The following is a 13,233-nucleotide window of genomic DNA, read 5'->3' on the forward strand; positions in this document are numbered from 1 at the left end:
CCTCCTCCCCTCTGGACCTCCACCCAGGACTGCAACCCAGACACAAGCATGGCAAAGCAAGAGAATCCTGCCTTAGTGCCAGTAAAGAGATCCCTGCAGTCCCACTCTGATGAGCTACTTGATCCCCCCACTGTCCGTGGGCCTGGAGTTCTGTAGCAACAATCTTGCTAGCAGCTACTGTGGCTGTATAAAAACAACAACAACCAGCACACAGAGGGGCTGCTAACACAGGTTCTTTGATCTGCTTTTCTAACAAACTTTAAGGGGTTAACAATTTCAGTTTAATCAAACATACATATATCATTCACTTAGTTCAGGGGGAAAATATCATCCCCCTGAACTTCAAGGCAAATGCAAACAGAAATTACAAATACTAACAGACAGACCTTGTCTGATTCAAATCACAGTTCATAGAGAAGAACCAATGGGTCTGGCTTAGCAAAGCTGGGGGGCAGTTACAACTGCTTGCCCAGAGTCACAACACTCCTTACATAAGTGAGCCCCAAAAATCAAACACCAAGCTCCCCTCAATTACATCCTGTTTGGAGCCCTGAAGGCTCTGACCTTACCCAAGCTGGATGTGTCCCCAATATCACATCATATACAAATCAATGACTCTTGATTGTCTTAGTGCTGAGAAAAATCACAAGACAAGATCCCACTTTACCAGCCCCATTCAAACAAAGGTCAGAATCATTAAAGATATTTAAGAGAAGAACAGCAAAAAGCCCCACCCTGATTACCATTACCAACTCTGGAAGCAGCTGCTGTTGCTGCCTCAGCCACCACCTCCACTGCACCAGGGCTAGGTTCAGACCATGCTCTTCTCTCACCCCAGTCTGAGAGAGTTTTCCAACTGACCTCTTGTGATGTCTTTGGCCTTTGTGGTTTGAGAAGTCTGGAGACTGCCACAGTTGCCAGTGATTCAGTCATCTGAGGCCTGCTCTAGCCCAGTCTGTTAGCATGGCCCACGCTGTGCTTTGCTCTACGCCCAGCCAGGAGTGATAGAACCTTCCTGTTGACCTTCCAGGCTGTCTTGGGCTGGAGATCTGCCTCTGTCATTTTGTGGGTTCTATACCTCTAGAATTTGTTTAGAGTCATTTTTACAGGTTTTTGGAGGTATTTGAGGGGGAACTCAAGGAGGTCCCTGTTTTTTCTCCACCATCTTGGGTGCCACTCATTACCTTTATTTTATAGAAAAAGAATTGAGGTCCAGTGACCTTAAGACATTTGTCAATGATCATGTATCTAGTAAACAACACTTGGTCCATGTTGTACCTCGTTTTCCTTTTTAATAAAATAGTTATAATATCTCCATTTCTTGGTTGCTTTGACAGTAAAATGAGGCAATAGATGTTTAAGAAGAGAATTATATCAATATGAGTGTTTTTATTATCTGCTTCCTAGATTATTGTTATTATTACTATGATTGTTGTTATTATTTTAGTCTTTGAAATTTCAAACCTCCATTGAAACTTTTCTTAGATTAGTGGTATGGAGATGACCTAAGGTTTTTGCAAGCTTTTATAGGCTATATGTCTTTTAGTATGAATCTGATCACAAACTTCATACATGTGTGTGTATAAATATCTATGTATATGAATACACACAAATATAAATATAACTATATATGTATGCATGTATCTGTATACATACAGATACATGCATACACATACATAACTTGTCATTATATATGTATATATATTTATATAATTTATCATTGGATTCATATATATATGCACACACACCACATGTATGTGTGGTCTGTTGTGTGTGTGTGTGTGTGCGTGTGTGTGTGTGTGTGTGTGTGTGTGTGTGTGTGTGTGTGTTTTGAGGACTAGACTAAGACAAAAGAGTTTCATCACTAGCTTATCTGCAAGGTGATGAGTTTCTCGACCACCATAATCTTTGAAGAATATCTACCATGTTGTAGAGTGGTCATGATTTCCACTTGAGTGACAGGGCAATCCACTGTAATATAAATAATTAATGAATGATTGAATACACGAATGAATGAATTAAATGAAAAAAAAAATCATTGAACTAAAAACTTGAAACATCTGGGATTACTTTTTGGCTCTTTGAAAATGCCAGTTGGAAAGTGATTATATGCTCCTAAATGGCCCTAAAATGTATTGTGCTCTTTTTTAAAAATTTGTTTAGTATTTTATTTTTCCCCAGTCATTGTAAAAACAATTTTTAACATTCAGTTTTTAAAACTTTAAGTTCCAAACTCTCTTCCTTCCTCTATCTCCACCCCTACCCCATTGAAAGTGCAAGCAATCTGATATAGGTTATATATGTGCAGTCATGCAAAACATTTTCATGTTAATCATGTTGTGAAAGAAAATAGAGACAAAAAAAAACTTCCTCAAGAAAAATAAAGTATGCTTCAATCTGTATTCAGACACAATCAGTTCTTTCTCTGGAGATGGGTAGCTTTTTCATCATAGTTCCCTCAGAGTTGTCTTGGATCGTTGCATTGCTGAGAATAGCTAAATCGTTTATAGCTGACCATCTTACAATGTTGCTGTTATTTCATTTTTTATGAGCTCATGTAAGTCTTTCTAGGTTTTTCTGAGAGCTTCCTGCTCACCATTTCTTATACCATGATAGTAATCCATCATTATCATATACCACAACTTGTTCAGCAATCTCTGAATTGATGGGCATCCCCTCAATTTCTAATTATTTGCTACCAGAAAAGAGCTACTATAAATGCTTTTGTACTCATAGGTCCTTTTCCTTCTTTAAAATCTCTTTTGGGATACAGAACTAGTAGTGGTATTGCTAGATCAAAGGGTATGCATGGTTTTGTAGCCCTTTGGACATAGTTCCAAATTTCTCTCTGGAATGGTTGAATTAGTTCACAACTCCACTAACAGTACATTCATGTCTCATTTTTTCTGGCATCCCCTCTGTATTAGTAAGCACCCTAGTACACCCAGGATGTCCTGCTACCACAGCTTCTTTGATCTACTTTTTCTAAAGGAAAGATAATTCAAAAGGGGTTAACAATCCTACTTTAATTAAATGATATTATTCACTAGTTGAGAGGAAATGTCAGCACCATGAACATGGAGAAAAATATAGTTAGTCTTTCACAATATGAGTATTATGGAAGTATTTTGAATGACCACACATGTATAACTTATTTTGAATTGCTTGCCTTCTCAATGAGGGTGGGTGGGGAGGGAGGAAAGAAGAGAATGTGGAACTCAGAGTTTTAAAAACAAATGTTAAAAATTGTTCTTACATGCAAATGGGATATAATATATACAGCCATTGGAGTATAGAAATCTGTCTTGCCCTACAGGAAAATGGAAGGGAAGGGGATAAGAGAAGCAAGGGGTGATAGAAGGGAGGGAAGATTGGAGGAAGGGATAATAAGAATGCACACCGTCTTGTGGAGTGGGGAGGAAGAGATGGGGAGAAAATTTGGAACTCAGAACCTTGTGGAAGTGAATGTAGAAAACTAAAAGTAAATTAATAAGTTCACACTGCATATTTTCATTGGGCTGGACAAAGGATTATATACTATGTAATTATAACTTTAGTATAAAATCACATACAGGTGATCATTTCATAGGATTCTTCTTTGTTTTTGCCTTATTGAGACTTAGCCCTGTAACTATAAAATGCATTTGAAATGTTATTATTTTTTACTCTGGGATTATGGCAATCAAAGGAAGCAGTATTATACAGTAGGAAGAACAACAACATTGTCTGTAAGTCAGTAGGCCTAGGTTCAAATCTTACCTGTGACACTTTTTGCTTGTGTGACCTGAAGCATATCACTTGGCCTTCTCAGGTCTCAGTTTTCTCCACTAAAAAAGGAGGGGGTTGAATTGGCTGACAGTTCCACTCCTAGACCTACAATCCCATGATAAATTATCAATATTTCCTAAGCCATTACTTGGATTGTCTACCCTCAGGCTCTGTGGTCTCAACACGGTAAATAAAAAAAATGTAATTTTAATAAAAGTATTCATCAACTGTGGTCTCTCTCTCCCTTCAAAAACACAAATGAATAAAATTCAACAAAAGAGAATTTACTAAGTACTCTACAGAATACATAAGAGAAATGGTTCTTATTGCCTTAAATAGCTGCTATTTTGAAGATGCAAAACATTACAACATAGAACCATTGGCACGTAGGCCTGGATGTAGAAGGAGACAAGGAGACATAGGGATCATATTGTCTAAGCCTCTCATTTTATAGCCAAGAGAACTAAAGCCCAGAAAAGGAAAGGAACATATTCGGGCAGAGCTAGGTGGCATGGAGAAGATCTGCATTCAAATTAGGCCTCAGACACTTACTAGCTACGTGACCCTGGGCAAGTTACTTAAACTCCATTTCCCTCGGTTTTCTCATATGTAAAACAAGGATAATAACAATGGCTACTTCCCATGTTTGTTGTGAAGGTCAAATGAAAGTAAAGTGATTAGCAGAGTGCCTAGCATATATAGTAAGTGTTAAATAAACGTTAGCTATTATCATTGCTATTATTGGGTTAACAACCTCCCCAGATTGTTGTGAGGATCAAATGACACACATTATAATTGTAAATCGCTTAGCTCAGTACCTGGCACATAATAAGTACCAAGCACTACATCACTCTATATATTTTAGCTGCTTCTTCTTCTTCTTCTTCTTCTTCTTCTTCTTCCTCTTCTTCTTCCTCTTCTTCTTCCTCTTCTTCTTCCTTTTTCTTCCTTCTTCTCACTTCTTCTTCCTTCTTCTTCCCACTTCTTCTTCCTTCTTCTCACTTCTTCTTCCTTCTTCTCCCTTCTTCTTTCTTCTTCTTCCTTCTTCTTCCTTCTTCTTCCTTCTTCTCCCTTCTTCTCCCTTCTCCCTTCTTCTTTCTTCTTCTTCCTTCTTCTTCCTTCTTCCTTCTTCTTCTTCTTCTCCTCCTCCTCCTCCTCCTCCTTCTTCTTCTTCTTCTTCTCACTTCTTCTTCCTTCTTCTTCCTTCTTCTCACTTCTTCTTCCTTCTTCTCCCTTCTTCTTTCTTCTTCTTCTTCCACTTTCTTCTTCTTCCTTCTTCATCTTCTTCTTCTCCCTTCTTCTTTCTTCTTCTTCTTCCACTTTCTTCTTCTCCCTTCTTCTTCCTTCTTCTCACTTCTTCCTTCTTCTCCCTTCTTCCTTCTTCTCACTTCTTCTTCCTTCTTCTTCCTTCTTCTCACTTCTTCTTCCTTCTTCTTCCCACTTCTTCTTCCTTCTTCTTCCTTCTTCTCACTTCTTCTTCCTTCTTCTCCCTTCTTCTTTCTTCTTCTTCCTTCTTCTTCCTTCTTCTCCCTTCTTCTTCCTTCTTCTCCCTTCTTCTTTCTTCTTCTTCCTTCTTCTCCCTTCTTCTTCCTTCTTCCTTCTTCTTCTTCTTCTCCTCCTCCTCCGTCCTTTCTTCTCCTTCCTCCTTACTCTTTCCTCTTTCTTCTTCTTTCTTCTTCCTTCTTCTCACTTCTTCCTTCTTCTCACTTCTTCCTTCTTCTTCTTCTCACTTCTTCTTCCTTCTTCTCCCTTCTTCTTCCTTCTTCTCCCTTCTTCTTTCTTCTTCTTCCTTCTTCTCCCTTCTTCTTCCTTCTTCCTTCTTCTTCTTCTTCTCCTCCTCCTCCGTCCTTTCTTCTCCTTCCTCCTTACTCTTTCCTCTTTCTTCTTCCTTCCTCTTTCTCCTTCTTTCTTCTTCTTCCTCCTCCTCCTTCTTCTTTCTTCTTCCTTCTTCTTCTCCTCTCCTTCTTATTCTTCTTGTACTTCTTGCCTTTCAGTTCAAGTCTTTTTACTATATACTTTGTTATTTCTATGAATCAAACTATTTACATTTATCCCCCTGTCCCCATATTTCTATTTTTTTATTTTGTGATTCATGACACCAAATGTAATATGAAAAAGTGTGTTGCCTTAGAATAAGGAAAATTTGATTCAAATCTCAGTTGCTCAACTCACGAGTTGTTTGATATTGAGCAAATCACTTAGCATCTGAGGGCCTCAGTTTCCTCCCCTCCAAAGTGAGAATGTTGAATCCCTAAAGACTCAAATACCTTTTAGTCTATGATCCTCTGATTCTGTGAAGAAAGAAGATAAATATCACAAGAATGTCATTGAACCAAATAAAATAGAAATTTTTCAGTGTCCTCTCTTGCTGTTGAATTAATAATCTCACACTGTTAGTTTAGCCTAGCAACTTCTTCAAGGCTAGGGAAAAGGTGACCTATCACTTTTAGGTCTCAAACAGAGAGAAGCAAGTTTTTAGTTGGCATGTTCCATGTGTGGAACCAAGCTGTTAATAGTAGAAGGGCATGTGTCACTGGTATTAAAGCAAGCTAGAAAAGTTGAGACCAATGATTGATTGGCTGATGAATGTTTTGGCAGTTTTATTAGACCATGAAAACAAGGGTCAAAAGCCTGAGTGACTTTATTGCTTGTCATAACTGCAGCTGTAAAAGGCATAGAGGAAAGTTGAGTCAAAACGTTTCTAAGATTGAAAAAAAAAATCATGTTTAATTTCAAATAAATTGTATCGTGCCATGAGCTGAGCTTTTCAATAACCCTTTCCATAAAGCACTGCATGGATTTCCTGTTGTCTGGGGGGCCTTGAGCTCTGCTGAAGTGTTTACCTCAGACCTGGCCCTTGGAGAGTTTGGGGAGTTAACCCAAGCATGCAGAGTTGTGCAATTCTCATCAGGAAAGGGAGGTAGACTTCAAAGACAGCACTATGGAGAGCATCCAAGCTCTAATGCTTGAATTAACAATAACTAATCAGAGGACTTTGAAACAACTCACACACACACACACACACACACACACACACACACACACACACAATTAGTACAATAATCTTTTTAAAAAGACCCTGGGAAACAACACTGCAATCCTGGCACTCTGGATTGTGCATTGTTAAATCCATGAGACAAATGGAGGAACTGGAAGTATTAAGCCCTCTGAACCCAGTCTTCTTTAAAGGTATCCTTATTTTATAGGAAAGACTGATTCTGGCTGGGAGGCAGTTATTATCATGCCTATCTATATCAGCCAACAGTTAGTCTTTCCCATTTCCCTTCTTTTCTCCTTCGCCCCCAAGCAATGCATTGATTTTTTACTTTGTTGGGTGGGCTCGAAGTTGGTGGCATCTGCACAGCCTTGACATCCCTGCCAAAGCCCACTTTGCTTTGGTAGGCTGCATTAAGTCCGCATTAAGGAATTTCTTTAGGCAGAACTGTTTTAAGTGTCTAAACCACAATAATACTTAATGAATGCCAGTAAAGACAAAAGACCTCTAGATGGATATTTGGCCATTTTTAATTTGTTGAGCTCATTTAGTTTTTATTTTCTTCATAAGATGCTCTGCTCTGCCAACGTTACCAAATTAATTTTGTCCTTCTGGTACAATTCTAATTTTACAAATGCCAGCAGACTTCTTGTTCAAAGATGTATCCTGTATGCATACTCATTACTCTTTCTAGAAAATAATGTCACATTGCTCGGCACAACATTTTATTAAATGGTAATTACACTTGGAACTCTACAAAAGAAAACACTTTGGCAACCTCAAACCACTGTGTACTTATTAATTATTTTGGTCATTATTGTTATTAATATCAGTATTAGTATCAGTATACCTGCAATAAAGGGGAGACCATCCAGCATTGTGGGAAAAGAACTAATGTAGGGATAGTAAATGCAGGCTTGAATCTTGGCTTTAACACTCACTTTTCATCTATCTAAGCTGCAGTTTTCTTACCTAGAAAATGAGTTTTACCCACATTAACTTAGAAGGTTGTTTGAAGAAAATAAGGGATAAACCTTAAAGTACTGTATAAATTTTCATTATTGCTATCATTGCTCTAAACCCAGCTTAGCCATCAATGCATGACTTCCACTATGCCCTCAAGCCTCAGTTTTTCTCACATAAGAGTAAGGTAGCTGTTATGTTAATGAAAACAGGAAGATCTGTCCCATGTATTAATAGGCCTATATGACCTGCTGTATCACCTATGCAATATTCACAGTGCCAATGGCAACTATGAACATGCTGACGTAGTTCTGAATCACAAAATATAACAGACTCTGCATGGAAGACAGAGCCAAAACATTTATTCAAACACCAGAAAGCCAAATCCCAACACGAGAAAACCGAATCCATCACAGCAACAAAGAAGTTCATACACAATAACAATGCAGGGGACACCAACAACCCAGGCCTTCCTCCTACTAGGGTCTTCCCACAAACAAAATCTCAGCTGGCTGCTTGCCTGCTTCCTCTCTCTCCCTCAACACTAACTGCTCTCACCAACTTCCTCTGTCCTGCTTCACCCCTTCCTGTTCTACCCATTCTGCAAGCTCCTCCCACCACAAGCTTCATGTGTCTTAGGCTTCTATGTGACTTAAACAGGTCATGTAGGCATATTGATGGTTGGGAAGATCTTCAAATTTATATTACCATTACATCTGTTTGAGTCACATGGAAGCCTGAGTCACATGAGCCTGTGGTGGGAGGAGCTTGCTGAATGGGTAGAACAGGAAGGGGTGGGGGCAGAAAGTTGGAGTGAGTCAGAGTTGGGAGGGAGATGGCAGGAATTGCAATTTAGGGAGGAAGGGAGGAGGCCGGCAAAGAGAGCAGCAGCCAGTGTGTGTGAAAGATGGAGTGATTTTGCTTACAGGAGTTTGTCTGTGGGAAGGCCCAATGGAGGGAAGGCTAGGGGACAATGGTGCCCCCTGTTCTGATAATGTGTCCAGATTTCTTTGTTACTATGATGGATTTGGCTTTCGGGTGTTGGAAAAAATATTTTGGTTTCGCTTTCAAGAAGAGAGTCTGTTATATCTTGTGATTCAAACCTGGGAATTCGCCGGAATATTCATAGTAGTCACTGAGGGTATCACATTGGTGATATAGTAGCCTGGGCCAAAATCACAGTGCAGGTGATGATGAGTCACAGAGAGGAGGTTGAGGGAAGGGAAATGAGCTGTCTAGTGAAAAGTATGAATGAATACTTTGGCTAGGTGCACAAACAACCAAGGTAACACCTACTCATCCTAACACCTTTTACAGGTGTAGCTCAGCAACTCTTATTTTTAAGATGAGACAGTGTTGTCTATATATTACCAAGTGCTTCTTGCTTGGCCATTGGGTCAAGCAAGGAAGAAAAGAAAATTCATCTTTAAAAAACAGTATTGTGGGAAGGCAGAGCCAAGATGGCAGCTGGAAAGAAGGGACTTGCGTGAGCTCCCCACCAGGGCCCTCCAAAAACCTATAAAAATGACTCTGAACAAATTCTAGAACTGTAGAACCCACAAAATAGCAGAGGGAAGCAGGAATCCAGCCCAGGCCAGCCTAGATGTTCGCTGGATAAGGTCTATCGCACACCAAGCTGGGATCAGAGTGGAGCAGAGCCTAGTGTGGGTGGTGCGGACCAGCCAGAACAGAACCTGGGCAGAACAGGCCCTAGTGCCCTGAATCAGTGAGCCATGGCAGTTACCAGACTTCTCAACCCACAAACACCAAAGACAACAGAGAAGGTTAGTGGGAAAAACTGCAGGGGACAGAGTGATAGGAGTTTGTGGTTCAGCCACTGCCCCGGGGCAGAGGAGATGGTGCAGCTACAGAACTACAGCTGCAGTTACTTCTGGCCCTAGGCCCACCTGGTGGGAGGAATTAAGTGGCAGATCAGAGCAGGAGTGCAGAGCCTGCTTAAGATCTGAGTCAGGCCATTCTTGGGGGAGGAGAAGCCCTGGTGTGGTAGAGGTGGCTGCATAAAAATAGCTTTGAAAACAACAGCACATCACCTCAAGCTTGGAACAAAGTACTCTCTACTCTACAAGCAGTCATACCCCAAGGAAAACCTCAAGGGTCAAGTAGTTGGCTGGCAACATGACCAGGCAGCAAAAATGGACTCAGATTCAGACTCACACTTTGGAATCTTTCTTTGGTGACAAAGAAGACCAAAACATACAGCCAGAAGTCAACAAAGTCAAAGAGCCTAGAGCAAAAGCCTCCAAAAAGAACATGAACTAGTCTCACACCATGGAAGGACTCAAAAAGGATTTGGAAAGGCAAGTTAGAGAAGTAGAGTTAAAATTGGGAAGACAAATAAGAACGATGCAAGAAAACCATGGAAAACAAGTCAATAACTTGCTAAAGAAGACCCAAAAAAACACTGAAGAAAACAACACCTTGAAAAATAGACTAACTCAAATGGCAAAAGAGCTCCAAAAAGCCAATGAGGAGAAGAATGCCTTGAAAGGCAGAATTAGCTAAATGGAAAAGGAGATCCAAAAGACCACTGAAGAAAATACTACCTTAAAAATTAGATTGGAGCAAGTAGAAGCTAGTGACTTTATGAGAAATCTAGATATTATAAAACAGAATCAAAGGAATGAAAAAGTGGAAGAAAATGTTAAATATCTCATTGGAAAAACCACTGACCTGGAAAAGAGATCCAGGAGAGGTAATTTAAAAATTATTGGACTACCTGAAAGCCATGATCAAAAAAGGGCCTAGATATCATCTTTCAAGAAATTATCAAGGAGAACTGGCCTGACATTCTAGAGCCAGAGGGCAAAATAGAAATTGAAAGAATCCACCGATCGCCTCCTGAAAAAAGATCCCAAAAAGAAAACTACTAAGAATATTGTTGCCAAATTCCAGAGTTCCCAGAGCAAGAAGAAAATACTTCAAGCAGCCAGAAAGAAAAAAATTTGAGTATTGTGGAAACACAGTCAGGATAACAGAAGATCGAGCAGCCTCTATATTAAGGGATTGAAGGGCTTGGAATATGATATTCTGGAGGTCAATGGAGCTAGGATTAAAACCTAGAATCACCTACCCAGCAAAACTGATCATAATGCTTCAAGGAAAAATATGGATTTTCAATAAACTAGAGGACTTTCAAGCTTTCTCAGTGAAAAGACCAGACCTGAATAGAAAATTTGGCTTTCAAACACAAGAATCAAGAGAAGCATGAAAAGTTAAACAAGAAAGAGAAATCATAAAGAACTTACTAAAGTTGAACTGTTTTATTTACATTCCTAAATGGAAATATGATGTGTATAATTAATGAGACCTCAGTATTAGGGTAGCTGAAGGGAATATATATATGTGTATATATATATATATATATATATATATATATATATATATATATATATATCGAGAGAGAGACAGAGAGAGAGACAGAGAGAGAGAGAGAGAGAGAGAGAGAGAAACACAGAGAGACAGAGACAGAGAGCACAAGGTGAGTTGAATATGAAGGGATGATATCTAAAAAAATAAAATAAAATTAAGGGATGAGAGAGGAATATATTGAGAGAGGGAGGAAAGGAGAGATAGAATGGGGTAAATTATCTTGCATAAAAGTATCAAGAAAAAGCAGTTTGTTGGAAGGGAAGAGGGGGCAGGTGAGGTGGAATGAGTGAATCTTGCTCTTATCGGATTTGACTTGAGGAGGGAATAACATACACACTCAAGGCAGTTAAAGCAGGGAGTGGTTACGGACGGGCCTGGAGGACTCACCAGTTTAAAACACCTAGCTAGGGGCTGCAGGGCTCCGTCAGCAAACATAACTGGAGGGGATGAGGGCGAAGAGGTAAAACAGGCCAGGACAGAGTGGAGGAGACACAGGACAGGAAACGACGTAAAGCACCCTCACCTCCACATCGCCTCTTCCTCCAGCCCCGTACAAAGCATGCGCCTCGGCGGCCATCGCCTAGGGCCCTGTCTTCCCAGAGTTCCCTGCAGTCGGGGCTGTTTCGGCCTCGGAGCTCCCAGGAGCCACCGCCCTCTTCTTGCTGCTGCTGCCGCCCCCGCTGCTCCTCCTCCAGCCCTCACTCCCCCTGGGCCTCCTCCCTCTGCTCCTCCCCCTCCCGCTGCTGCTCCTCCTCCTCCTCCTCTCTCCTCTCCTCCTCCTCCTCCTCTTCTCCTCCTTCTCTAGAGCCACTGAGTGAGGATCCGCCGCCGCAGCCTTTACCGTCCCGGGAACCATGGCTTCTGGAGTAACTGTGAATGATGAAGTAATCAAAGTTTTTAATGACATGAAAGTAAGGAAATCTTCTACACAAGAGGAGATCAAAAAAAGAAAGAAAGCAGTTCTCTTCTGTTTAAGTGATGACAAAAAGCAAATCATTGTAGAGGAAGCAAAGCAGATCTTGGTGGGTGACATTGGTGATACTGTAGAGGACCCCTACACATCTTTTGTGAAGTTGCTACCTCTGAATGATTGCCGATATGCTTTGTATGATGCCACATACGAGACAAAGAGTCTAAGAAAGAAGACCTAGTTTTTATATTCTGGGCTCCTGAATGTGCACCTTTAAAAAGCAAGATGATTTATGCTAGTTCTAAAGATGCCATTAAAAAGAAATTTACAGGTATTAAACACGAGTGGCAAGTAAATGGCTTGGATGATATTAAGGATCGTTCAACGCTTGGAGAGAAATTGGGAGGCAATGTAGTAGTTTCACTTGAAGGAAGACCTTTATAAAATGACAGTGAAGTGCCATCCGGAAGTAGCTTCCATTTCTGCAGCTCCATCAGTTGGAATAGTGTTAGGTTTTTGTCCCTTACCATACCTTCCCAGAAAACAAAGAAGTCCGTAATTTAAGCAGCCTACCAGTGATTGCCATTAGACTGTTTCATCCTGGTAGTTATATGTAGAACCCAAGGAATGCCTTCACGTTACATTTTAGCCAAAACAAATGGCATTATATGCATCCCTTGCAGAGCTAAGATGAATATGATAGTCACTATGAATAGCTTAGAAAACTGCAAAGGGTTAAAGCTAATTGAATGCCTTGAAAGTTTGATCCACTGGTCAGATGCTAAACTTCATTCAGTATTACTTAGAGTTGCACTTGATTGCAATTTCTGAAGTTCTTGTGCTTTGTACACCTAACCTGCCTTTAGCACGCCTATTGTGACATGGCAGCGCATATATATATATGTATATGTGTATATATACATATATAGACACATATGTATACACATATATGTGTGTATATATATTTATGTGTGTAACTATGCATTGAAAGCACTTTTATGTAATAAGGTTGTCCCCTTCAAAAAGGAATGCCAATTAAGTTGTCATAAACTGTCATCAAATTATTATAGTACCTATAGTACCTCGGTGTTCATTCCTGTTATCTACATATCTTAAATGAAGTAGTTATTAATGCCTTTATATTTTCCATTGAATGTACACACTACAGGAGTAGGAGTTAAGTGTTTACCATGTGAGTCTTGCAGCA

General features: G+C 40.0%; 1 pseudogene; it reads left to right on the plus strand.

Moving 5' to 3' along the window:
- The first annotated feature begins 11,884 nt into the window (after positions 1–11,884).
- On the plus strand, positions 11,885–12,932 carry LOC118835408 (annotated as a pseudogene).
- Positions 12,933–13,233: the final 301 nt, after the last annotated feature.

Source organism: Trichosurus vulpecula, chromosome 2 (assembly GCF_011100635.1).
Source record: "Trichosurus vulpecula isolate mTriVul1 chromosome 2, mTriVul1.pri, whole genome shotgun sequence".
In the NCBI taxonomy this organism is placed as follows: Eukaryota; Metazoa; Chordata; class Mammalia; order Diprotodontia; family Phalangeridae; genus Trichosurus; species Trichosurus vulpecula.